At 40.4% G+C, this 24581-nt stretch overlaps 1 protein-coding gene and 1 non-coding gene across 7 annotated transcripts in view; both read right to left on the bottom strand.

Moving 5' to 3' along the window:
- Positions 1–24581, bottom strand: part of EPB41L4A (erythrocyte membrane protein band 4.1 like 4A) — a 252054-nt gene that overhangs the window by 188478 nt on the left and 38995 nt on the right. The window lies entirely within an intron of this gene.
- On the bottom strand, positions 413–516 carry LOC128778480 (small nucleolar RNA U13). The gene has a single exon (XR_008424066.1). It is a non-coding gene; the product is annotated as a small nucleolar RNA U13 (small nucleolar RNA).

The raw sequence follows: 24581 nt of genomic DNA, 5'->3' as shown, positions 1-24581 counted from the left end.
GAAGGTGTGACTAAGACAGGGTCCAAATCCACATAAATAACTCAGTTGGGTGTAATGAGGGCTGTGGGGAGACAGAAAGAGCATGCAGAAGATTCTGGGAAGTAACTGGAGAGCCAGGAGGAGAACAGGCTCGTGTCACGAATCCCAACAGAGAAGGAAGTTTCAGTGAAGCAGCAGTGGCACAGCTTCAAATGACACTGCAGAGAACCAGTCTGGCATCTGGAGGCCCCTCATCATATGGGGGAAACAGGTTCGGGAGACTGGCAGGTATGGAGGCCAGACTGAAGGGAGCTGAAGTTTGCCAAAACAGGAAAAGAAGAGGATAAGGACACCATTTTATGGGGATCCACAGTGAAGAAAACACTGAGCGTTTCTGGGTTTTTGGTTTTTTGTTGTTTTGTTTTGTTTTTCACGTCAGATGGGTAATGTGCTGATGTTGTAACAAGGTTTAAGAGTGGCACATGTCACACAACAGCGTGAACACCCAATCATCACACTTAAGAATTACAAAAGGATCGGGTTTCTGGGTTTTTTTAAGGATGGAAGAGACTTGACAAAGCCCTGATATAGGAAGATGGGGCTTGCATAACCAACTAGGGAGAAGAGCCTTAGAAGGAGCAGGCCCCTTCTCTGAGATGAAGGAGAAAAGAAGCATGGGTGCAGCAGGGTGTGAAGACAGAGAGGAGGGAAGCACAGGGAGTTTCTGCAGACTGCCTTCAGGCTCTCCTGAGTGAACAGGGGTCCTGTGCTCAGGCCTGCAGGATGGGAAGCCCAGGGTGGAGAGGGGGAAGGTCTACAACAGCCACTGTGGGGAAAAAGGGAGAGCTATAGAAGACTCAAAGGACTGCCACACAGAGACGAGTTCCTAAATGAGATTGGAAAACTGTGCTGCCATCTGTTAGAAGACAAGCTTTTCTCTAGCAACACTGGGGCAGGGGTAGCAGAGAATGTATACAGATTCACATCCAGCATTAGAGCTGGCCAATCTGGGTATGGCAGGAAAAGAGAAAATGGAAGCCACAGCAGGAAATATGTCCAGGACAGGACTGACCAGGGGATCCAAAATTCAACAGAAAAAGAAAGAAAGCCTAGAAGAAGTTGACAAGGGGAAAATGTGTAAGCAGGCTGACATATAAAAATCAACTGGAGAGAGGACAGGAGGCTCCAATCAAAGAGGGAGTTATGAGTTTAAGATTTTGCAAAGTAGACAAGTTTCAGGTGATGACAAGGTCTAGGGTTTAGCCTCATCTGTGGGCTGCTATAAAGAATAGCGGTCAGGGTCACGAGGTCAAGGCAGCAGCGTGAGGGATGGGAGATAGCATGGTATAGAGCAGTGCTCCCTAACACAACTTCTGTAGTGATAGAAATATTCTGTCTATGGGGTCCCACAGCAGTCACCAGCCACATGTGGCGATGGACCACTTAAAATGTCCCAAGTATGACTGATGAAGTGAGTTTTTATTTACTTAGTGTTCATTTAAACTTAAATAAGCACATGACTAGAAGCTGCCATACTACATAAAGAAGATGTAGAACAATGGTTTTCAACTTTGTTCAACAGAATTACCTGGAGAGACTTAAAACATACAGCTTCCTGGGTCCCACTCCCCAGAGACTGATTTAATTAGTTGGGCATGGTCCTAGGCATCAGTATATTTTAAATATCTTTTTCTAATTTAGTTTTGTTTTTGAGAGAGAAAGCATACACATGAGCAGGGGAGAGGGGCAGAGGGAGGAAGAGAGAGACAGAGAGAGAAATCTTAATCAGGCTCCATGCTCAGCACAAAGCCCAATATGGGGCTTGATCCCACACCCCTGGGATTATGAGCTGAGCCAAAAATCAAGAGTCAGATGCTCAACTGACTGAGCCACCCAGGCACCCCAGCGTCAGTATATTTTAAACTTGACCAGGTTCAGTCAAGTTTGAGAACCACTGGTAGAGGGGTTAAGAACACAGATTCTAGAGCCAGATGACATGAGTTCAAAACCAAATCTGCTGATTTTGACTTCTGTGACTCTGAGCAAGTAACTTCATCTGTAAAATGGGGATAATGACCTATCTACCTCATAGGGCTAGTCTGAAGACTACATGACATACATAAAAGTGGTTGATAATAGTGCCTGGCACATCTTAGTTCCTTAAATGTTAGTCATTATTATTCCAAACAGATGTTGGAGGCTGACAGCTCAAGGAGAAAACAGTGGATGGGAGTCGCCAAAGGCCTAAATCTATGTTGAGGAGGTACCTGGAAGTCAGGAAGTGACAGGGTAGAGGGTAAGAAGAAAGTAAGAGAGAACAATAAATAAAGGGAAGAGAAACAACCTGGAAGAGGCAGTAATAAATAAGGCAAGAAAATGCAGACCCTACTCTGTGGCAAAGTGGGAAACTACACACGAGGAGAAAGAACATGGGAACCCATGTATCAGGAGAAGACCAAATTTTAGTTAGGGAAGAACATGGAAAAAATGTTTAGTTCAATTTGACATAATCCTACCTCCTCACCCAAAATGTTAACATAAGTTAATTATCAGTCAAGTAATGATTTTCATATTTTCCCCCCTGCCATACAGTTCACCATTTATGAAAACATCCAGGAAGGACTTCCGATGGTGAAAATACCATTTTCTAATTGGGACTCCACAGGAAGAGCCACCTCTGCACAACTTAAGAGTAAATACTTTATGATTCATACTTGATCCAGTTCAAACCCGGCTTCATCAGGGTTCACATCTTTGCAAACCATATGCCCAGACTCTATGTGCAAACCTGTTTTATTTGTCCTTTTAACTAAGTCTTTTTAAGTCTTAGGGAACACTGGTGCCACTAATAAACACAGTATTATTACCTTCGGGTAAGAAAAATGAGTAATATGTGTGACTAAGGTTAAAAGTATTTTTAAAATTTTAAGAACAGGTGGATGTGGAAGGGAAAAGTAACCACCAGTAAATGTCTTAGGTTGCAATTTTTTTTCTATTTCTCTAGAATTTCACATAATTTAATGAACACAGATTTTTACTCAAATTTCAATGTCACCACCAGATTATTTCTTCAGCTTGCAAATGAAAATTAGTAATAAAGTATTCAGTTATTGGTAACTAGGTAGACAAGTTACTACAAGCTCAACAGCTATTTCAAAGATAGTTTCTATGCAACTCAAGTGGCTGAAGTTAAGCAATACAGTGCATGTAGATTAAGTGTTTCAAATGGATCCATTATATTTATATTTTTACCAAACAAACAAAAAAAAAATAAGTCTGAAATTTCTTTATGGACTAGTTATTTGCCATGAGAAAGATAAACACCTACAACCTCTTTCCTATAAGCATGTGTCGCACTTCAAAGTGACATTTCACATGGTTTGGGTTTGCTAAGTGGGTTTATATATCAGCACAAGAGCAGTTTCACTGCTGAAACACAATTTCCAATACAATGAAGTTCATTTCTAGTTCCTTATCAGGAGCCAGTTTGAGAGCATTGACAATGTAAAAATAAAAACACTCTTCTGAACCCAATCCTAACACCACTACAAGCTCTGCAGGGACTACCTTTTACAAAACACTACCAGGCATGCAGAATTCCACTCCTTCAGATGCTCCTCCCATAACTGCCCACTAGAGATGCTTGTCTCGGCGCTATATTGAGATCTGGTAGCTGGAAACAAAAGCATAACCAATGCACATTCTATTTGTTTTGATTCCTTCAGCAAGCAATCCTTACTTTTCTTTTAAGTTAGAGCTCCATTAAATCCTAGGGACCTAAATACCACCATCAGCCAGTCTAAGTCAAGTTTATTGTGGTCAGGGGATTGATGATGCTTTGGCCTCTTCCATCTCATGGTGGAACCAATAAATCTGTGGACCCACCCCATGGTTATTTTGCAGTTTCTCAACGCATTACCGGAGTAAACATATGTAACTACTGGGAGAATTCCCACAATGGCTTCCTGACTATGGAAGATGGGCAATTATGGTAAGAATGACCAAGTGAAACATCCTGAACTTCCCTCCTTACCAGCACAGTAAACCAATAGAAATGCCACATCTGTGGGAAAACTATAGACATTAACACTGATGAAGAAGCATAAGGCAAGCTGATACCCTGCAAACCAAACCACCCCCAACAAAGTGGGATATGTGGCACTCCTGGCTGCCCAAGAACAAAGGAAAGGACAGAAAACAAAGGGTTAAACTGATAGAGTCTCCTTCAGTTTACAAATATCTTAGTAATATTACAAGAAAAAGGAGATCTTATCGATAGCCTAATCTCCAGGAACTCCCTACTGTCTTATTGAAAATGCTTTGGTAGAGGGAAAAACAACCTGAGTTTTGTTTTTTTTTTTACAATAGCTAGGCCTTCAGTAATCTGTGTCTTCTTTAGCATATGGAAATCCCTTTAAGAAACTCCCTCTTGACTTTTATCTCCCCCAACTCCACAGTATATAAGTAGTCACTCTTCACAACCTCAGTGCAGCTCTTGCTGCCCAGGGGTTCCGTCCCCATGCTTTGACAAGATCACCTTTTTGCACCAAAGACATTTTCAAGAATTCTTTCTTAGCCGTCGGCTCCGAACCCCCACCACCACTCCAAAACCCCATCATACCACCACCAAAAGCTTGACATTTTAAGAACAGATAATTCTTATCACATTCCTGTTTAATTCACCTTTTTTTGTCTGGGCAGAAAGCAGGTAGATCTTGGAAAATGGCCAGGGATTATCCTAAATCCATTCAGGCAGTGGCTCCGATGTGGCTGATTTACCAAATTAAGTACTTTTCTGGAGCACATCTAGTGCCTGATACCTGATATGAAGCTACTAATCTGGAAAATGCTTTATCAATATGTAAAGAACACATGAAGCCATTTGCTTTTATTTTGCAAGGTCAAGAACTGTAACAACTCTCCTCTCAGCTATAATCTCATCTACAGAGCTGTTGCTTGTCTTCACATCCCGCAGACCATCACACTGGGCCCCTGCATTGATTACACCATGCTGCCAGGACCTGATAAACAGGAAGTAACAAATCCTTCAGATGTCTTAGTAAAATGCATTCAAGCTTGATGATGAAAAACAAAACCATGAAGATTCAAACACTGCAACCTCAGTAAAGTGTCTGGGAATCCAGTGGTCTGGAACGTGTTGGAATATCCCCTCCAAAGTGAAATGCAAGTTGCTGAACCCTGAACTGCTTCCCACTAAAAAAAGAGGCACATGATTCATGGGCCTTTTTTGCATTTTAAAGACAATGCACACCTTTTGGGATGAGCACTGGGTGTTGTATGGAAACCAATTTGACAGTAAATTTCATATATTAAAAAATAAAAAATAAATAAATAAATAAATAAAAAAGACAATGCATACCACATTTAACAATCTGCTCACTCCTTTACTATGTAACCTATAAGACCATCAGTATTGAGTAGGGCCCAGAGCAAGAGATGGTTATGCAGCATGTCTGGTCTGCAGCACAAACCACTATGCCCTTGGGTCTTACCATGCAGCAGATCCAATTCACTGAATCCAGTAGGATCCAGAGAACTGCAGCACAAAACTCTCAGGTTCTGGAACGAAGCCAAGTCCTCTTCTGCAGATAACAGTCCTTTTAAGAAATGACTCCTGGATTGCCACTAGGTCTTGTCAGGGCCTGATTAAAGGTTATTAAGTAACCATGTGACCTGAGCTGCCGTGGCAATCTAAATGTTATCTGACCCCCCAGGTCATAAGGTTGGGCATGTACAGAAGCAATCCATCACCAAAAGACAACGGTATGAAAGCGATCAGATTCAAGCATGACTACAAGGCACAAGAAGTTGCATGGGCAGATGGCTCAGATAGGTCTAATATCTACTCCTACTGTACTACCACACCTAGAGCCTCACAAAGAGCTCCTTATGACCAGCTGACTGAGAAGGAAATTTGGGCCTGGGTTAGAGACAGTTTGCATGGTATCCACACACCAAGCAAAAGTGGACTCCTACACCGTTACATCCCCAATAAAGAGTGTCCCTAAAATATACTTCATGAAGAGAAATCATCCCAGCAAATAGAACTGTGACCAGTACATGTGCCTGTCCACTCCATCGATACTGAGAAATGGCCAGGATCACAGATCTACACTGAGTCATGTGCAAAGGCTAATGGTTAATCTGGACATTCAAGGACTTGGTGAAAAAACTGCATTCAGAAGAAAGGGTGTAAGAAGACCTAGGGAAGGTGCAAATGGATATAGACCTTTCAGAATGAGCACAGTATATGAAAAATATTTTTGTTCCATGTGAATGTATACCAAAGGCCTTCCAAAGCAGAAGGGCCTCTTAATAACCAGGTGAACAAAATTACCAATCTGTGGATGTCAACCCCTTTCATCAGCCACCCCCATGCTTCCTCAGTAGACTTCAAGTAGAAGTGACCACAGTGACAGCAACAGAGCATATGTACGGATTCAACAACATGGACTTCTCACAAAGGCTAACGTGGCTCTTGTCAATAATGAGTACCTAATATGCCAACAGTGAAACCAGTCCTCAGTGCCCAAGATGGCAACATTCCCCTGGAGGATCAGACAACCACTCGGTGGCAGAGGGATTACACTCGATCCTTTCCATCAAGGAGGAGGCAATGATTTGTCCTCACTGTATATATCCCAGCTACACAAATGTACGTGCATGCAGATACACACACACATCCCCATGTATTTATTTTTCTTCACTTTTCCTTTCTTCATCATTTTCAAGAAGAATTGATCATGGTGGTTAACTTTACAGTTTAGTTTCTAGGTTACAGATTATTCCTCTGGAATTGTGACTATACTAGAGATCATTTCACCCAGAGGCAAATAACTAACTGTTACCCAGCAATTAAGTTCTTAATCAGAGATCCTGCCGTCCATAGTTAATGGATTGCAATCACATGGGGGCGGTGGGGGAACAAGTCACCCAACTGAATTGCAAAATTTTTAAAGACTGATAATACCAAGTGTTGGCAAGTATGTGGAACAATTGGAATTCTCATATATTGCTAACTGGAGAGTAAACTGGTATATCCACTTTGGACAACTGTTTGGCAATATCTTCTAAAGTTAAACACACATGTACCCTATGATGCAGTAATTCTACTTCTAGCTGTACATGTAAAAGAAAGGAGTGCATATGTCCACAAAAAGACTCAGCATTCTTTAAGAACGCTCAGAATAACTTATAATAGCTAAACCTGGTCCATCACCAGTAGAATGGATAAATTGTACTATATTTATACAAAAGAACATCACACCTAAACGGAAAGGGTGGGGGGTGGAGAACTTCTGCTATGAGCAATAACATGAAAGAATTCCAAAGCATTATGCTAAGCAAAAGAAGTCAGAGAGAAAAGAATACATGTTGTACTATTCCATTTATACAATGTCATAAACAGGTGAAATTCATGTACAGTGCTAAAGGTCAAAGTAGTAGTCTCCCTCCAGGTGGGTGAGTTGAGTGGGAAGGGAGGTAATGTTTGAAAAGAGACACAAAGGAGCCTCCTGGGGTACCAAAAATATTCTGTATCTTGTTCTGGATGGTATTTACATAATTGTATCTACATGCAAAAATTCATCCAGTTGTATATTTAACAACTGTGTATTTTACTGTAGGTTATATATCAATAAAATTGTTTTTAAGAGATTTATTAATATGTATGGATTAGTTAGGAGAGAATCTAGAGGAGTTTTTGTGGGGGTTTTTCCAGTTCTCTAATGGTCAGTGATCCAACAAAGGTAAAAAACAAAAACAAAACAGATAATTCATCAAATTTTCAATTGAGAGCTTGCTTAGAGAAACTTCCATCTTCCTACATAGCCAGACGTACCCAATCATCTAATACAGCCAATTTCAATCACTCTCTATGCTCTCTAATATTCATATGGCTGGAATAACTTAAGTGTTTAATTTGAACCAACTTATTTCTTGCTTCAGTTTCAAGGATAAGTAGGAAAAATGTCCCTGAAAGCCTTGATGAGCTAATTTTAAATGTAAGTCCTATATCATATACTACTTTAAAGTTACCCTAAATGATTATGATACAGCATCTTCATTTTCCATCTTAACATACCATGTTTCAAATCTCAAAATATCCATTTGAACTCTAGAATTACTTAAATGCACATTAAAAAAATAAAGCACTTTTATCCAGACTAGGGAGCCAACAGAAATCCAATACATTTGTAAAAGTGATTATCAGAGAAAAATAAGAGCATCTGATTCTTAAAATATTTTATTATGTTGACATTTTTTTCTCCTTTCTTTTCAAGCCAGGCTATCAAGGTAAACTAATTTAAATTCTTGGGCTTGTTGGTAATAACAAACCAAATGGATGAGCTTACCATTAGACTAAGGATCCTGTTTTAGATTTATAAAACAAACAGACCATTAATTTTAAAAGTCAACCAAAACATTGACCTCAGTTTGCCAAGGTTAATGTCAACATTGCTCAAAATTAAACCTTAGGGGACAACAGATAAGTCTTCAACACTCAACTAAAGTTCCCTAAAGTAATCATTAACAATGGTCTTTACCCCACTCTTCCAAACATTACCCTCCTTAAGACAATTCGTCATTTCTAAAATAATAAATGTGGTAAAATGATACCAACTCTGAGGGCTCATCCCAAATCTCATCTGATGGCTCAGGAGGTTTTCAGAGCCATCTGATGGCTTAGGAGGTTACCTTTAGGAGGTAGATGTCTTTATCTGTATCTTTATTCATTTATTCTTATAGTCTAAGATTTTAAATATTAAGTTTACAGTTTAAAATTAAACTATTATATAATACCACTGCATGCACATTTCAGCCGTTTCTATTAAAATTGCATGTTAGTGTTTTCCCCTACTTCAATCAGACATTTGCTTCACAACCTAAGTAGTTTCAGTGGTATGTGCCTGTAAATTTTCAGAGTGTAACTCTCATAAAGTATTCAATAATGAAATTTACTTTTAAAAAAGAACAGCATGGACTCCAGGAGAGGTAATAATGAACTTGTGCCAATATTTTTATGCACATTTATTCTATGTAGAACATTTACAACATTTACATTACATTTACAATGTTTCAATTCCAGTTTTATTGTATTGATCTGGAATTGCTGCTAATACTGTTTCATTTTTTACCAATAATATTGACATTATTGCCAAATTCCTACTGGATATACACCATGATATAAGCACATTCTTATTAAAGGTAAGGCAAATAACCTGAGAAACTCAAAGCAGGGACAGGGGCGGGGGGTACTTTTTTCACAAGTATTGTTCCCAAAAGGAAATCATACTATAGGTATGCAGCTTTTTTCCCTAAATTAGGATGTCCGATAAAATGTACCTGATTTCTTAAGAAGCCTTTCTCTCTAAATCCTGACTCTGAAGAAATAGCTAAACATTCTCTCACCAGACTTTCAGCACTTTTTTGTACTAATTACTGCAGCAAATAAAGGTGTATTATTTCCCAATTCATAATTCCCATCTGTATGTAAGGTTAGAGTCTCTAAGTCCATTTTCACTTCTTAAATTGAACATAAACTGTAAAATAAATATGCAATATGTTATTAGGTCTAAATATAATTTAATACATACATCCTTATATACATAGAACTTTTAGTACCTAATGTGAGCATATAATACTACATGCTAAAGTAAAATAAATCTGAGCTAAAGAATTAAGGTAAATATCCAGAAAAACAAAAGATACCTATTTCCCATTTGTAAAGAACCTTGTCTGTCTTCCAGATAAAAACAGAGGATCTTAATAGACCTGAATTGTGCAAAAGAGTCATAAATTTTATGCTTCACTTTGGGCCTAAATATTATCTTCCTCAAATACTGTAGAACATTCCTCAAATACTGCAGAAAAAAATTTTATGTAAATGTTTTAATAAAGTATTTCTGACTTAATATAAATTTACCTAGATATTAAAGACTGACTTTTTAAAAAAAAATTTTAATGCTTATTTATTTTTGAGAGAGAGAGGCAGAGAGAGGGAGACACAGAATCTGAAGCAGGCTCTAGGCCCTGAGCTGTCAGCACAGAGCCTGATGTGGGACTCGAACTCAGGAGCTGGGAGATCATGACGTGAGCCGAAGTCGGATGCTTAACTGACTGAGCTACCCAGGCGCCCCAAGACTGAATTTTTTAAATAAACGTTTTTAACTAGATTTCAGTTTACAGAAAACTTGCAGAGGTAAGAGTTCCCAAATCTGGCACCCAGTTTCCTCTACTGCTAACATCTGACATTTACTGTGGTATGTTAGTTACAACTGAAGAGTCAACACTGGCACATTACTGTGAACAAACTTCCATATTTTATTAGGATTTCACAAATTCTTTCCTAATGTCCATGACCTTATGCAGAATACCATATTGCATTTAGTCACTGCATTTCCTTAGCCACCTCTGGTCTCTGACAGTTTCTCAGACTTTTCTTAAGTTTGATGACCTTGACAGTTTTGAGAAGTACTGAGTTTAGGAATGTCCCTCAATCAGGATTTGTCTTAGGTTTTTCTCCTAAGGTTTGATTGTGACATTATTTCCAAAGGTTTAACTTAATAATTTCTTTTAAAGTTTTATTTATTTAGGTGATCTCTACACCCCACATGAGGCTTGAGTTCACAACCCCAAGATCAAGAGTCACATGCTCTTCTGACTGAGCAAGCCAGGTGCTCCTTAATAATTTCTGATAGGGCAAAGTACATGGCAAAAATTTTGGCCTTTATCTCCTCATTTATTCAATAACCAAAAAAAAAAAAAAAAGCATTATTCTGGGAAGAAGCAAACTATAAGTTCAAAGTCTGGGCTGCAGATACAGAGTTTAACTAAGAGGAAACTAAAGTTGACAATGACTGGGAAACAAATCACAGGGCCCTGGGAAAGACTAAAGAGTCAAGGAAGCATTTCAGGAAAACTAGGAGAACAATAATCGGTCATCTATTCTGTCCCAGCCACCACTCTGAAGCTAGAGCTCCACTCCAGAAACCATATTGACCATGGCCACTTGCCACGTCCTACCTTTGCTACACTCTCTTCTTTATTCCAGTTTTAGTCACTGTAGTATATTTGTCAATTTTTTGTAATTTGTCTCTCCTCATTTTTAGAAAAAGAAAACAAAGTCACCACTCAGGTCTCAGCAGGAAATGTACCAACCTGAGTTACCAATGTAACTGAGTAAGACAGTGTAATCAAGGAGCCATCTGTGGAGGTGTAGTCAGAGAAACCAATTTGGCATGGCACAGTACCCTGGGGTTGGCAACAATGGGGAGCAGTTGAGACAGCAAGGGGAGGAAGGCATTGTCAGACCCCACAGAGAACAGTGAATGGGAAAGGGCCACCCGACAGGAGATTGGGGGAATGGACATTCCACTCCTCTCCCTCCTGCCCTCCAACCCCACTAGTCCCTTCTAATAGCCAGAGTTTAAAGAAAAAAAAAAAGTGATGTATTCCACAAAGGTGAATGTCCCAGACCACCATGGCTGGGTAGATTAGGAGGGAGAATAAAAGGTCTAGGGGAGCAAACGAAATACATGCAGTTCAGGAGGGGAAGCAAGACAACTTCACACCTTTCGCATGGCTATCTGCATTTTGATGTTTGTCTGTCTTATCCCCTTACTGTACTGGGACCTCCTCAGAAGCAGGGATAGTGGTTTACAGAAAAAGTCACAGATCCTGTGCACAAACCTCCTAGTAGGCGCTCAAGGTCTATCTAAAAGAAGAGATGGAATGGGCCTATCTCAGCTACTTGTTGGGATAGAGCCTGGATCCATCACGGTATGACTCTGCTGCAGAGAAAACATGGCGTGCCTTTGAGCCTGACCTTGACAGCACTAGAAACAGAGGCAGGTGAGGCTAGCCCTCCCACGTTAAAGTGAGGGCCCATCAGCCAGTACTTGCTCCACAAGTAGAGAGAAGCTCCAAGACCTCCTTCAACACCCACATTGATCACTCAGTTCAGCCTAACACCCTCATGTCAATAGAGGACAGAGTTTGTTCATGTGATCATAGGCAAGAGTCTAGGTTCTAACAAGTAAGAATCTAACCCCTGGGATCATCCTGACCAATCAATACTTCATAAGCTCCAGAACTCGACCTTGAATCTACTCTTGATAGATTCAGAACAAAATAAAACTTCATTTACATTTCTCTGAATTTCTTCAAATAATTTATCTTGTTTAAGACACTGTAAAACGCCTGGTCTCTGAGACCTTCCATGGGGCACTAGTAGGTCCACGTTTATACAAACACCTTATCTTCTCTTCTCCTCCCTTATCACCTACCACTTGTGTACATCTCTAAAGGTCCTCAGCGCCATGTAGCCCTGCCCTCCCTTCCTCTCTGGCCTTCCTGCTCTTGCCCTCTTTCTCTATGGAATTTACCACTCCACACTCCACACCTGGCAGGGTTGCATTACCAGCTCCTTCTAGGACAGAGCTGCCTCCTCATTTCTTCTAACTTCCTCCCCAATCAGCACCACACTGGGCAACACAGTTAAGTACCTAACAAATTCATGCACTGGATGTGCTGTGTACAGATGCCTTCACATTTTATAAAAGCACCACCCCTCTTTTCAGAGATACAATGAAAATAGGAAAGGCTAAAAGGACCACAAGAATGACATTTACACTTCATCGTGATTGTGCTGTCAATGAAGTCCCAAGTACCTGTTTTTACAAACCATGAACTGCCTGTTCCAAAGAACCCCAAATACCATCAGCCCAGAATCAGAGCTCCACAACAGTGTGACAAGGAGCTATTACGTTTACCTTGCCAAGAACACAAAGCAGATGCTTTAATTTGTTATTTACAAAAGGAAATAATCAACAATTGTATTTAACTTATCAAAATGGGCTTATACAGAGACTACTTTGGGGGGAAATAGCTCATAAAGCTTATGATACAAAACAATTCAAAAGCAATGAAGAAACAATGAATCTTTTGTATAGCCTTTAGTCTTTTGTTAATCTTATTATTACTCAATGTTACCTTTAAAGATAGGAGACTTTGAAAACAGATTGGCCTTTCAGTGTCAAGTCTTCAAACCTATCTCATCTCTCTGCTTCTACTTATAAAATAGCTCCTACTCCTCCTCCCCTTATATCTCACAGCAACATGAACTATCTCCACTTGAGGCCATTGCATTTGGGGCCATTCCTTCCACAGTATAGCTGATACCACTCCCTGCTCCGTCCTCTGCTGCCTGACTCTTCTGCTAATCCCTTTCCCTGTCACCATCTTATCCCCATTGACCTGTTCTTTCTTTCCAGCCTATGTATATATAAAACACAACACACCCACACACACACACACACACACACACACACACACACCTTAGTTACTCAAACCCTTAAAAAAAAAAAAAACAGTAAAAACTTTCCTGGCCCCTACCTTAGTCTCTGCAGCTACCACCCACCGCTTTCCTTCCCACATGACAGAGACCATTGGTGTTCTGGCTTCCTTCATCTTTACTTCCTGATCTTTTTTCTTGAGCCAAGGCCTGACACCACCATTCTATAGAACCTGCTCTTACAAAGGACATCTGTTTCTTACAGATGCAAAATCCACTTAAGTCATTTCAGCACATATCTTGCTGGACATCCCTGCCACATTTCCTACCACGAACCTCTCCTTCCCACGACTATTATAGCATTACTCTCGCTTTTCTGCTTCTTCAGAAGTGCCCTGACCATTCCCGCTCACTGTCCTCTCTCGGTGCTTCTCGGCCCACCCTTAAGTATTGCTGTCCCTAATGGTTCTATATTTTGTTACTGCCTCTGCTCTTCTGCCTTCTCATCAAGGTGCCTCCAGTCCCCTTCTATCCCATCCCCCAACCTCCCTGCCCTCATTCTCACTCACTCCAAGCTCTCCTTTAAACAGCCTTATCTACTTCCATGGTTCTCTCATCTTTCACTGAAGACTTCAAAGCCTTTTCTTCAGCTACCAACATATATCTGTACAGCTACTTGATGTCCAGTGTTCAGACTCAACGTGAATGCCCCAAGGACACCCTTTCCACTAGTCTGCAAGCCAGCAACCTGAAGTCATAACCTCTTCCTAACCTCTTCCTCCTTCCAACATCCAGTCATCACCAAATCTTGCAAGTTTTATCTCCTAAATATTTTATTTATATTTTTATTTATTTAAGTTCAAGTTAGTTAACAAACAGTGTAGTATTAGTTTCAGGAATAGAACCCAGTGATTCATCACTTACATATAATACCCAGTGCTCATCCCAACAAGTGCCCTCTTAATGCCCATCATCCATTTAGCCCATCCCCCAGCCACCTCCCCTCCAGCAACTCCTAGTTTGTTCTCTGTATCTAACAGTCTCTTATAAAATCAGAGAGGCAAACCAAAAGGGTTTCCTAACTATCTTTAAAACTCATCCCTTCCTTTCCACACTGACTTCCCCAGTACTAGTTTAAGATCTTATCTTTCACCATTGCAAAGCCTCCTAACAAAGCTTCCTGCATCTAGTCCAAACCTCCTTTATTTCACTTCCCTGACACAGCCCTGTAAGATCTACTGAAAATACAAATGCCCCTCACTAGCCCAGTCAATACCCTTAAAAGGCCTTTCCACTAACTTTGCATACCCAGCATAAAGGTTCTCCTCTTTCAGGCTCCATCTTCTCTAGACTTCACCCCCACCTATTCTATACTTGGTCTTTTCTCGCTGGTAAAATAGAGCTGATAATTGTCACCTGCATGTTTCCCCATGCTATCTCATGGGGAAGAGCTGCTCATGCTGTTTGATATTCTTGGAATTCTCCTTGGAACTTTCTTCCCTGAGAATCATAGTCATTCTTCTGGTCTCAGGAGAACTTTCCTCCAGGAATCTTCCTTATTGGTCTCATTAAGGGAAATCACTTGCTACCCCCAACAGATTAAGCTGCCAGGGAGCAGAGACCATATCCTATACAGACCTATTCTATGCGTAGCATAGCACAGAGGCACAAGAAATACTTGCTGTGTAAAAAACAAAAAACAAAAAACAAAAAAACAAAAAACACCACACCACACCACACAATAAAAGTAATTTGACTTATTTAAGCAAAAGTTACTAAGATTAAAAGCATTAAAACATTTGAGAGGCAGGGGCGCCTGGGTGGGTCAGTCCATTAAACATCTGACTTTCACTCAGGTCATGATCTCACGGTTCATGCGTTCATGAAGAGGTATGAGCCCTGCTGTGCTGACAGCTCAGAGCCTGGAGGCTGCTTCAGATTCTGTGTCTCCCTCTCTCTCTGCCCCTCCCCTGCTCATGCTCTGTCTCCTTCTGTCTCAAAAATAAATAAAACATTTAAAAAAAATTTTTTAACATTTTAAGGGTATTTTGAATACCATTTACATTTGCATTGAATTACTGGTAAATAAAGAGGACCAAAAGAAAAATTCTTAGAAGCTTTGTTGAGCCACAGGAATATTATCTTTCCCTTTATTATCATGGCAAATAAAACAATACTAAAAATCAGGTTAGCGTGTTTCATTGTTTCCATTCCAACAGATTTTTCAAAGAACGGTTATTTTTCTTATAGATGTTCTTGAAGAAATAGCTGTACAGTCAGATCCAGACATGGTATTTCTTTAATTAATCAGAAAATCTTATGAATGTACTTGGGAGTTACTTTTAAAATACCTGTAAGTCCTGGCACCTGTGTGGCTCAGTCTTTAGGCAACTGACTTCAGCTCAGGTCATGACCTCACAGTGAGTGAGTTCGAGTCTCACATTGGGTGAGCTCAAACCCCACTTCAGATGAGCATGGGCCCTGCTTTGGGTGAGCTCTGCTTCCCCTTCTCTTGCCCTCTCTCCCCTCTCACTCTCTCTGCCCCTCCTGAGATTCCCTCTCTCTCTGCCCCCTTGCTCACTGTGCCCTCTCTCTCTCTCTCTCTCAAAGAAAGAGCGAGCGAGCTGTAAGTTTTGTGATTTTTTTTTTTACTAAATGATGATTTATGACATGTTCCTACTTTAATGTTAAGAAATAAAGCACCTGAAATCATGTCTGAAAAAGCTAAGTAAATTCATTTGCGTGTGTCGCACTACTTGAGAAGCCAAGGTCTCACACTACTTACTTGCATCCACACAGCACTGAGTGCAGACTGTACGTAGTGTGGGGCTCAATGACCACTTATTTCTATCATGAGCACTGTGTGCTGTGCTAAGTATCTTTTTTTCATTCGTTTACTTAATATTTACAACATTCTTAAGATAGTTGTTTTATCTACATTGTATGGCTAAAGAAATATTGTGTAACTGAAGAAATACTGAGGGGTCCCCAGCCTGCTACTGGAATTTGCTGGGAGGCAGCAGGAATGCCTATCATCTGGGAGTTCCCAGTGTTCAGGGTAGAACGAGAGGACACAGAGCACAGATCGCTTGGCTCCACTTTAGCCTGAAGCAAAAGCCACTGCAGCTAAAGGCTCTCTGGCCTCTAAATTCTGATGAACGCCCCAGGGCACCTGCTCCAGCTCCCTGCCAGCTCTGGGTTGTAGGTCTCCAGAACTGTTCCTGCCTCTGTCCTGGCTTTAACCACTTTTGTTTCTCTGCAAAACTGATAACTTGTCCATCTTTCAGGAATTACTCCAAAATTTTAATCTGTTAATGGCATTATATATCTTTCTTGAATTTTTAAGGATTATTTTTTTCTTTAAAAAATTGTCATTTTTGTAGCATTGGTCAGCATATGGATGGTAACGGATGTGCTCATTTTACCATATTTATAAGATGTCCTAATCAAAGTAGACATTTGACTGATGATCAACAATCCAGCTGTCAACCTGATCTAGATTAAATAAAAATATTCATGGATTTTTAAAAAAGATTGAGTTTTCAAGTTACAAATCCTCAATTTAAAAGTGAGTTATGTTCCACAAGCTTGCAAGCTGGTTGTTTAGAACACAGATTTTTTTTTTCCCTGTCAGAAATGGTTTTATTCATTCATGCAACACCGATCATGGTCTAAGCACTATTTTAAATGCAGATACTGTAATCAATAAAACAGACAAGGTCCCCATCTATTATAATTTCTGTAATTTAGGAAAACTTTGGTATAAACAAAGCATATTTTGTGTGTGTGTTTACATAGTAAGACTTTACTGACACCCTAGCAGTCATTCGTTAGCACTTCAAGTACTGTTATCAGGAGTTCACACTCCTGCTTAGCACTTTAAATATCACTATTTTAAAATACAACAAAAGGTTTGTTAATTAGCAAAGGGATTTTTAAAAATTTATTTTAGAGAGAGAGAGCACGTGCAAGTGGGGGTGAGGGGCAGAGAGAGGGGGAAAGAGAGAATCTCAAGCAGACTCCATACTCAGCATGAAGCCCAGTGCAGGGTTCCACCCCACAGCCCTGGAATCATGACCCGAGCTGAAATCAAGAGTCAGATGCCTAACCATCTGAGCCACCCAGGTGCCCTGAGCAAAGAGATTGTTAAAAATAACTTTCATTTGTGAAAGGAACAGAGTTGAAGATAATGAAGATAAAGGTTGGTTAAGGCTGTACAAACTCCCTGTCTGCAAGAAGACATAAAATATCTGGTGAGACCAAAAATCTGACCCCTTGCAATGTGCTGCTCAAGATCTGGAACCTCTCAATCCTGCGTCTCTCCACCCCTCACAGACTCTGTTGCGTAAGTCACAGACAGCTGGCTGGTCTGTCATCAGGTCATATCACATAACTATTTGGAAGGAAATCAGCAGAATGGTCAGGAAAGGCCCTTTCAGGAAAGGATATGTATCTGAGCTGAGCACTGCTCATGAGAGGAGAACTCTCCAGGCATAATAAACTACAAAGGCAAAGACCCCAAAGTGAAAAAGAATAGGATGCATTTGAGAAATGAAAGACCTGTGTGGCTGAGGATGGTGTACAGAAGGGAGCAGCACAAGTTGGGACTGGAAAGAACAAGAAAGAGCCAGACTGTATCTTATGCATCTTAGAGGTCTTGATAGGTCATAGCAAGGAGTATGGGCTTTATTCAAAGTATAATGGAAGCCACTGAAGAATTTTAAGAAGCTGCCAGACTCCAATTCACACATTATGTAAGAAAGAAAGAAAGAAAGAAAGAAAGAAAGAAAGAAAGAAAGAAAGAAAGAAAGAAAGAAAGAAAGAAGAAATAAAAGAAAAAAATCACTCTGGTTACTAAGTAGAGAAACGAACTGTAATGGTCAAGGAGGTGAGCAGGGGAGAAAGGTAGGAGATTATTCAGGTCAGAAGTTCAGGTCAGCGGTTCAGGTCAGAAGGTCAGAGAGGAGGGGCGCCCTGATGGCTCAGTCAGTTAAGTGTCCGACTTTGGCTCAGGTCATGATCTCACGGCTTGTCAGTTCAAGCCCCACATCGGGCTCTGTGCTGACAGCTTGGAGCTGGGAGCCTGCTTTGCTTCTGTGTCTCCCTCTCTCTCTGCCCCTCCCTGACTTGTATTCTCTCTCTCTCTCTCAAAAATAAACAAACTTTTAAAAAAAATTTTTTTTAAAAAGATCAGAGACAATGGCACTTGACAAAGAGGTGGAAGTGGAGGTGGTGGGAGATGGGCAGATATTTTGGAGGAGACAGAAGTGACAGGACTTGGCAGCCCGCAGTTGCTCACTAACCCTTAAAATACCTGACATAACACCTTAGACATATGACTAAGCTGCTCTTTTCTGGAGCAATACAGAGCTTAACGGTAAGGAATAATGATGTCTTTTCCCAAAAATATGTATTCAGATACAAACTCAGCACCCCAGCATAGAGGTCCCCACATCGCAGGCTGAGCAAGACACTCAGGGACTCCACTCCACCCATCTGCCCAACAAAGGAGGGGGAGCAAAGATGCTCCTACTTCCTGACCCTTGGCCTGTGGCAAACATTAGTCAGGTCCTGGACAGTGAGAGGTGAGAGCTGATAGGACCAGTGTCTCCAGGGTCCCTGCGGGCCAGCTCCCTGTCACCACAGTCCCCTTTTCTTTTCTCTTGAGATCCCATGAGCCAATCCACGTGCTTCCCTTTCTACTGCCATCAAGGGCTGTTTGATGTGGCTGCTTTTCCCCTGTTGCCCAATCTGGAATTGAGTTCCTTTTCATATGTCAGGTGTGCACAAGTGGCAGCCATCTATATTTTATGTCCATTTAAAATAAAAATAGGAGGGTGCCTGGATGGCTCAGTCGGTTAAGCATGCGACTTCAGCTCAGGTCATGATCTCGTGGTTCTTGGGTTTGGGCCCCATGTCAGGCTCTGCCATCACAGAGCCTGCTTGGGATTCTCTCTCTCTTTGCCCCTCCCCTGTTTGTGTGGTCTCTCTCTCTCTCTCAAAATAAGGAAATGCACTTAAAAAGTTTTATTAATAAAATAAAAATAGCTACTTTATTGAGCACTTGATGTGATAGGCCATGTTAATCTGATTTTCTGGAGGTGATCCCAAAACTCCAGAAAATAGTTAAATCTCTGACTTTGAGAACAAGCCTTTTTAAAAATCTGGAAACCATAGTGTGATGTTCAACATTCAGGTTCTTTCGTCTGCAGAACAGTGGCTCTCAATTAAGAGAGTTTTAGAGCTTTCAATGTATTAACTCATTTAATCCTCATACAAATCCTATTCCCATTTTATACAAGGAGAAACCAAGGTACAAAGAAGTTAAGTAACTTGCCCAGCTGGCAAGCTGCAGAGCCAGGACCAGAACCCAGGCAGTCTGGTCTGCTCACAGTCCCCACGCTTTTACCACTTGAGCTACCCTGCTTCTCGAGTCCGGCTTCCAAGTCCTGTGTTTCAGGAATAAAATCAAACAACTGCAGTCAACCACCACAGAAAGGTCCACAATTCAATTCAAAGAGAGCATCCAGCTTTTACATTTTAATGGAGAAAAGCCGCAGTGAATGTTTATGTGGTTCCCATAGTGCTGAAATTACAGGAGTTTGTTTGCATCAAGTTTTGGATCACCTCCAGAAAATCAGATTACCATGCGATGAAGAGAAAACATCCATTTTTCATTTAATATGTGGTAAAAGAGAGCAACTCATGTATACACTTGTCAGCTCTGCCAGAGCGCAACCCCGCAGGGTAGGAAGCACCCAACTTCTGAAAGAACATTCCAGAAAGGGAATCATTAGTGTGGAAGGAGTGCTCAATTCAGAAAGAAATGGGATTCTTCAAAGGTCAGAAGCATCCCCATGGAATAACTCAGGTCCCCAACAAGACTATTAAACTGGTGTTTAATAGTAGCCTTCAAGAAAGGAGTTCATCTATGTTGACAGCGTTTGGGAATGGAAACAAAAGGGCTGAGAATGTTTTCATTATCCCAACAGTTCTCTGGCTTAACCTTCCAAGAATGAACAGAAGTGCTTCCTAAGTTTAGAATTCAGAGCCATGGGGTTCTCATCACCCAGAGCTCCAGACAAAAAAATAATAATAAATATATATATACACACACCCTCATATATATATTTCTATATATGAAATAGCAGTATTCAGTGAAATGATTACTTTGACAGTTAAAGATGATGAAAAGGTATAGTCTTCTAAATAAAAATGATTCATACTCTAAAACATCACATTAGTCAGGTCACCTAGGTTACATACCAGTAAGTATAAACATCACTCAGACACAGCAGTATTATGCCACCCAGGCCTTCATGGCGCATTTCAAAATAATTTCAAAGTAACCCCACTAGGAGAGCCCTGCAAACACACATCCTTGCTGTTGGGACTTACCACAAATGTAAGCTTTCTCTAGAATCCCACTGTTTTCCTTAAAAATTACATTCTACTCTATCTTTTTAAATGTGTTTTCTTTTCTTTCTTTTTTTTTTTTTGCAAGGTAGTTTAAAGTGATTTTTCTATCAGGCAAAACTGGTACCCAGGAAGATGGGCCAAGCTTACCTGCAGCTTTTCACATCCCCCCACCACCACAGAGAATGGAAATAGATAAAACTCTGGTTTTGAGAACAAGGCTTTTTTAAAAATTTGGAAACCACAGCGTGATATTCAACATTCAGATTCTTTCGTCTGCAGAGCAGTGGCTCTCAGCTCTCAGCTGCATGTTACAATCACCTGGTAAGCTTTTAAAAAATACCAGTGACTAAGCTCCACTCCAGACCAAGTGAATCAAAATCTCAGGGTGAAGAAAGAAACCGTCATTTTTGGTTGTTGCTTTTAGCTGCACTGGGTGACTTTAATGGGCAGAGAGGGTGAGAACCACTGCTTAGAAGATGCTAAAGAAATGTAAGGTCCCAGAGTGATGCTGGAAACCAAAGCCAATCCCTGGGGTCAATACACTTGCCCTTTCTTCCTAACAACCCCTTGGAGACACAGATAGTAAACAGGTGACAACTCTCTCCCATCCTGTATCCAGTGGTATCAAAAGCAGTAGGTTAACATGAGATCCAGAGTCTCAAAACATGATACAAAAATGTCCAGGTTTCAATTAAAAAATCACTCTTCATACCAAGAGCCAGGAAGATCTCAAACTGAATGAAAATAAGACAACCAACAGATCCCAATAGATCAACCTGACAGATGTTAGAATTATCTAATAAAAAAAGTTTTATTATTTTTTTAAAATTTATTTATTTTGAGAGAGAGAGAAGAAGAGAGAGAATGAGCAGGGGAGGGGCAGAGAGAGAGAGGGAGAGAGAGAATCCCAGAGCAGAGCCTGACACAGGGCTCAAGCCCATGAACCATGAGATCATCACCTGAGCCAAAGTCAGACATTTAAGCAACTGAGCCATGCAAAGTGTCCCATCTGAGTAAAATTTTAAGGCAGCCATGATGAAAACTCTTAGAGGAGAATTTAGGAACATGCTAAATGAACTAGAGGAAATGCCATCATGTTCCTCAAGCCTTCGAAGTAGGTTCATCACTGGCCCAGACAGAAGTATGCAGGTCTGGGCTGTACAGATTGGAAATTTGTTTAGTGAAGGATCCCATAGGGCACTAACCTAGCTGTAGGTTGGCCTCTGGTTTCCTAGTGCCTGTGCACTGTAATTCACCTTTGGCTCAATGGATCTAACTTTCTAAATGGGACTGTTTAACCAGTTAAAGATGAAAACCCACAGAGGGGAGCTATACTAAACAGTGTCTGTCTCCCCAAGAGGTAGGGTTAGGAAGAAGAGACAAGATGACTGACCCCAGGGTTGGCTTTTACTTGACATGGAAACTATGAAAGCAAGCAAATATAAATTCGATTTCATCAAAATTAATCTCTTCAAAAATTCTGCTCTGCAAAATATCCTCTAAAGAGAATGAAAACAGAGAAAACTGTAGACAGAGAGAAAATATTTGCTACATATCCAAATAAAGGGCTAGTGTCTAGAATATATAAAGAATTCTCAAAACTCAGCAACAACAACAACAAAAGAAACAATACATTTACAACATCAGCAAAGATGTAAAGAGACATTTCACCAAGGAGGATATACAGATCACAAATAAGCACATGAAAAGATAATCCAGGAGCGCCTGGGTGGCTCAGTAGGTTGAGCATCTGACTCTTGATTTCGGCTCAAGTCATGATTCCAGAGTGGTGAGATGGAGCCCCATGTTGGGCTCCATGCTGAGCATGGAACCATCTTAAGATTTTCTCTCTCCCTCTTCCCCACTCCCCCTCTTGCTCTCTCTCTCTCCCTCAAAAATAAATAAATAAATAAATAAATAAATAACCCATATAACTAGCCACTAGAGAAATGTAAATTAAAAGTACAATGTACAATGAGACACCACTATGTACCAAACACAATAGCAAAAGTAAAAAAAAATAATAATAATAAAGAAATAAATAAATAATGATAATGCTTAATGATGGTACAGATACAAAGAAATTGGGTGGCTCACACGTTGCTGGTAAAACTGTGAAGTCATACAATACAGACTCTTTGGAAAACAATTCGGCAATATTTAAAAAAATTAAACCTGCAACTGCCATATGACCAAGTAACAGCACTCTTCAGCATTTATCCCAGAAAAATGAAATTTTATTTTCACACATAAAATTTAACACGAGTATTTAAGGCAGCTTTATTCATAAAGCCCAAAACTGTAGGACAGTTTAAGTGAATGGCTGAACAAACTGTGGTCCTTCCAGACCACAGAACACAGCTCAGCAATAAATACTAACACATGCAAAAATCTGGAAGGTCTCTAGAAAATCACACTAAGTCAAAAAAGCCAATCTAAAAGGTGTGATTCCGGAGCGCCTGGGTGGCTCAGTCGGTTGAGCGTCCGACTTCGGCTCGGGTCACGATCTTGCGGTCCGTGAGTTCGGGCCCCGCGTCGGGCTCTGGGCTAATGGCCCAGAGCCTGGAGCCTGCTTCCGATTCTGTGTCTCCCTCTCTCTCTGCCCCTCCCCCGTTCATGCTCTGTCTCTCTCTGTCTCAAAAATAAATAAATGGTAAAAAAAAAAAAAAAAAAAAATTTTAAAAGGTGTGATTCCAATGACATAACATTCCTTGAAATGATAAAGTTATCGAAATAGAGAAATCTAGAGAAAAGATTAGTGGTTGACAGTTTAAGAAGAGGGTAAAGAGGCCGGGATGTGAAGAGGCTGGGATGTGATATGGCTATAAGAGGGCAGTGTGAGGAATCTCTGTGGTGATGCTCTGTATCTTGACTGCATCAATGTCAACACCCTGGTTTTGATTTTGTGCTATAATTTTACAGAAAGTTACCTTGGAGGTAAACTGGTTAAATGGACATGGGATCTATGTATATTATTTCTTAAACTACCTGAGAATTATCTCAAAATAAAAAGTTTAAATTTAAAAAAATGCTACTGGGCCACTGAACCCTGACCACAGCACAGAGCCAGTAGTTGGAATTGACCTTCATTCACATTCCAGATTTTTATTTACTGGCCATTTTTAGTTCCAGTATTTCACACACAATTCATGAGGCCCAGAAACCTAATTTTATTCAATATGGGGCACTCTGTGGCCTTGCCAAGACTGATTATTTTGTTGGTGACATTCAACATAGTATTAGCTAGCAAGCGCACATCACACGCTACTGCCTAAAGTGACCACTTTCTATGCCGCTACTTGCTTTCTTCTCCCACCTCTTCAGAGAAAGATGCTAAAATACTTAAATGCCCCTCTCTAGTCCCATGACCTTTCCAGTGCTGTCTTTCAGAATGACATTTTCACATGAACTGGATATAAAATCACCACTGCCAACTCCTCAGCTTTCATATTACAATACACCCAATTCTTTAGGCAAACAGAAAAAAGGATATTACTCTACAGTGTATTTGGGACAAGAATTCCTCCATGGCTTAATTCACATTTGGATTCAGAATGCACAACTACCAGGTCCAAAAACGTAACAAATTGTAATCTTCACTTTCTACCCACAAGTATAGTACCTAAGACTTCCTCAGACAGGAGAATCCAGGCACCTCATCTGCAGGAAGAAACTTATTTCAACATGGAAAGGTGAAAACATATCCTGAATTAAAAGGTCTCCAGGGATGGAAAATCTATAATCCATTCTGATACTTATTCTGATATTTCACAAACTTCATTTATCAACTCATGCTACCTTCTGCATCACATCTTGGTAAAAATTATGTCTGTTTCCCCTCATGATTATAGGAGTTGATCTATACAAA

This window comes from Panthera pardus, unplaced genomic scaffold (genome assembly GCF_024362965.1).
Source record: "Panthera pardus isolate Hobbes unplaced genomic scaffold, ASM2436296v1 HiC_scaffold_2, whole genome shotgun sequence".
Taxonomy (NCBI): domain Eukaryota; kingdom Metazoa; phylum Chordata; class Mammalia; order Carnivora; family Felidae; genus Panthera; species Panthera pardus.
The sequence above is the reverse complement of the archived record's forward strand: the minus strand, read 5'-3'. Positions and strand labels throughout refer to the sequence as shown.